A 3,957-nucleotide genomic window follows, 5' to 3' on the forward strand; every position below is an offset into this window, starting at 1 on the left:
TGAGTAGGTCGATGAATGGCCGTGGTGATAGCATTGGTGTTTTGAGCCGGCAGGAGCTGTTGTACCTATACTCGATGGTCTAGAGCACACTGATTCATCAAGGGCACATCGTCGCAGAGTATATATGACATCAGGGGCAGTATGCCAGATTAGGAGCGATTTTCTTGGGCCCCTACATTACGAGACTAGTTATGGGTATGGGTCTCCTGGATGTGATTCGTGGGGATAAGATGACGAGTATACCTGCCCCCCCTGAGCTTGGAGACGATGAGATTGATGGGTATGGTCCACATACGAGTATATGCTCTGATTACTCCACTTCAGAGGTAGCAGAGGGAGAGGATGATCTGGCCGAGGATTCCCAGCCAGCCTCCGATCCTCAGCCGACAGCGATGGAGACTGAGGCACCTCTTGCAGTAGAGTAGCCACACCCAGTATGCATGTTTTCCCCATCTCGAGCCTGTGATCATTTTGAGAGACTCGAGAGCGCATTGTGGGTGCTACGAGTTGAGATCGCTGAGGTTAGGGTGACACAGGCCGCATAGTATACTGAGTTTATGGCGCGTTCTGACACTCTCTAGCAGATTTTAGACCGAGACATTGCTTCATCATATGTTCTGCAGCTGAGGACCCTTCTGGCCCCACTAGCCTCACCATCACTCGATCCATTAGCATCTTTCGTTTATCCTGCAGCAACAGCAACAAAGCGGACACCGGGCGACACTGACATTTGATGCATTCTTTATTTTCTTGTTACTTTAATTTAATTTGTATTGTTGTTAGATTTGCATTACTCAGAAAGGATTTTCCTTCTGAGTATATTGATAAGTGCTTGTGCGATATGAATGCGAAGCGTTCATTCCTTATGTTGAGCATTACTTTCCTCGCTTTTCACATTAACATGTGTGTTTTATGTTACTTTTATGCAGGTAGGGTTGTGAGGCCGAGTATGAAGGAAATGGGCCAATGTGGATCATAATGCACCTATTTTGGAGGAGATATTGTTAAGGTTCAAATGCGAAGACATAGGGTCGGTGTGAGATGCTAGAGTGTGTGCCAACCTCCTCGCGATTCGAGTGAGCACATCTATTTGAGGGGCACAAAGGCGCTCACGCCGAGCATTCGACTTATGCATATAAGAACAAGAGCCCCGCAAACATGTACATCATTGAAGAAGCAAGTGATTCACGACGTGAACGTGTGCCCGTTTGCATTACCCCGATGAAAGTATGGAATTGGGAAGTTAATCAGGCTGAAGACTTTAGCAATACTGTTCACAGCCGGCCGAGAAATCAGAGAAACAGAGAATCCACACGGGCGTGTGGAAATTATCCACGCCCGTGTGGAGATTCCAGACGAGGCGCTGTATCGATCCCACGCCCGTGGAGTTGCCCGATTCCACCTCTATTTAAAAGCCGATTCAGCCCCGATTTTGGTATTCTTTTCTCCATCTTTTTCCCCAACTTGTGAGAGGACTTCGGCTAGGGTTTCGAGGGGTATTGGCCAAGGGTTTGGAGAAGTTCTACAGCTCCGACATCGTGATTCCATTAGGAAGAAGGTTGGTAGGGGAGAGCTTCGATCGAGGCGTATCCTATACCGGACGAAGGAATCTTTGGACTGCATCTAGTAGAGGACTCTCCACAAGACCATCGACTACGCACCATCGAGGGGGTTTCTTTATGGATTCTTTGCTTTTTACATTCAATTTCTTTTGATTGTACTTAGCTCCATGAGAGCTAAACCCCTAGTGGGTACTTGGGTGATTGTGAACCCTAGGATGTACTCGCTTCATTGAACTTCTTTATTATGCTTTCAATAAATTGATGTTTATTGTGAGTTCCAACCCTTGAATGCTTGATTGTATGAACATTTCCCCTAGAGTGACACTAGGGTTGAGAGTTCTTGTTGGTAACCTTGTGAGTGAGTGACACACCACGAGCGTTAGCCAAAGCTAGGTTGGAGAGGGTTGAGAGGGTGAGTCGAGGCAGGCAGGGAGCATCCCCTTTCCCCTCAGACGTGATAGATTCTATCTCCGTTCCTTGAGTTCTTTGTGGCCATAATAGAGTGAATGGTCTAAGGGATGAACCTCCGCTGGGGCCTAGTTGCGCGTGCAATGGAGTGAAGCGTTGAGGGGATCTTAGTATCTAGGGCTTAATTGTGGCTAGGGGACCTTCCACTCGACCAAAGGGTTAGGTCTATAATTAGGAAGCGATTTATCACATGGAATCCCTAGAGCTCATTGCAACTCTATGCGAGAAAGTGAGGTGTTGAGATTGTTCGATTTCTCCTCCGGGACATGTATAGAGTTAGGCATAGTTGACCTTAGATTTGGGACTATGTATGTAAGGATTTCCACGACTCACCATTGCATTAATTAGGAAGCATAATAGAGAGTTCTTGCACTTGAAGCGATCATCCTAGGTGAAGCATTATCCGAGTACCCCATTCTTTATCGATTGCCTTACCCTCTTCTTACTTTTTGCTCTTTCACTTGTTGTTTTTATTGTTGAGAATTGAATCAATTTCACATTTATCACTATTGATATTCCACATAGCTATGAACCAAATTAAGTATTTTCACTCCCCTACTCCCCGTGGATTCGACCCCGCTCACCCGGGATTATTACTTCGACAAGCCCTGCACTTGCGGGATATAAGCAAGGGACCTTGTCAAGTTTTTTGGCGCCGTTGTCGGGAGCTAGGCGTTTAGAGATACTTTGCACTTTGTTTTCTTAGCTATTTCACCACACATTCTATTCCATATCTTCTTATTCTATCATTTTTCTGATTTTCTGATTGAAGGAGACCCTGAGCTTGAAAGTACACTTCGAAGGAAAGGGAAAGAACCTATACAAGAACAGCCTAATCCAGCTGATTTGGAAGTAGAAGGATCTGATAACATGGCGGAACAGAATGAGCAACAACGGACACTATCCGATTATGCCAGACCTTCAGTGTTGGGGACACAATCGAGTATTGTGCGTCCCCCAATTACAGCTCAAAATTTTGAGCTAAAGCCGGCATTCATCCATATGCTGCAGCAGTCCGCACAATTCAACGGTTTGGCCGATGAGGATCCAAACAGTCACATAGAGAGCTTCCTCGAGGTGTGTGACATGCTGAAGATCAATGGTGTGACGGATGATGCCATCAAATTGAGAGCCTTCCCATTTTCCTTAAAGGGGAAAGAAAAGCAGTGGCTACACTCATTGCCTAGGGCATCAATCACTACATGGGAGGAGATGGTAGAAGCTTTTCTAACACGTTATTTCCCTCCCGGAAAATCAGCCAAGCTTAGGAATGAGATCTCATCCTTTATGCAATTGGAATTGGAGTCTCTATTTGAGACATGGGAACGGTTCAAGGAACTCCTGCGCAAGTGTCCGCAACACAGATTTCCGGAGTGGATGATTGTTCAAACCTTCTACAATGGGTTGAATACAGGTACAAGACAACTCTTGGATGCGGCGGCAGGAGGTACCTTAGGTAGCAAGACCCCCGACGAGGCTTGTCAATTGATTGAGGAAATAGGGTTAAATAGCTACCAGTGGAACGCGAGGGAAAAGAAAAAGGTGGCCGGTCTCCATGAAATTGATGCGGTAACTTCATTGGCGGCCCAAGTGGAGAGTTTGAGTAAGAAGCTAGATCTTATAGCTTCGAATAGAGTTGCGGCCGTAACCAATTGCACCGGTTGTGGTGGAGGACATGCTCCCTCCGATTGCCCAATCGTCATTGGTGATGTTTCTTCAGTTGAGAATGTCGACTTTGTAGGTAATGGAATGAGACCTCAAGGGAATCCATATAGCAACACCTACAATTCAGGTTGGAAGAATCATCCCAACTTTTCATGGAGTAATCAAGGACCACAGAAGACCATGGGGCCATCGGGGTTCCAACAACAATAACAAGCCCCTCAAGTGGAAAATAGAATTTCTGGCTTGGAAACCCGAATGACGG

At 46.1% G+C, this 3,957-nt stretch overlaps 1 non-coding gene across 1 annotated transcript; it reads right to left on the bottom strand.

The window, feature by feature from the left end:
• Positions 1–3,290: 3,290 nt before the first annotated feature.
• Positions 3,291–3,397, bottom strand: LOC120254821. Its single transcript, XR_005534761.1, has one exon. It is a non-coding gene; the product is annotated as a small nucleolar RNA R71 (small nucleolar RNA).
• Between the last annotated feature and the right edge of the window lie 560 nt (positions 3,398–3,957).

This window comes from Dioscorea cayenensis, unplaced genomic scaffold, assembly GCF_009730915.1.
Source record: "Dioscorea cayenensis subsp. rotundata cultivar TDr96_F1 unplaced genomic scaffold, TDr96_F1_v2_PseudoChromosome.rev07_lg8_w22 25.fasta BLBR01000644.1, whole genome shotgun sequence".
Classification (NCBI taxonomy): domain Eukaryota; kingdom Viridiplantae; phylum Streptophyta; class Magnoliopsida; order Dioscoreales; family Dioscoreaceae; genus Dioscorea; species Dioscorea cayenensis.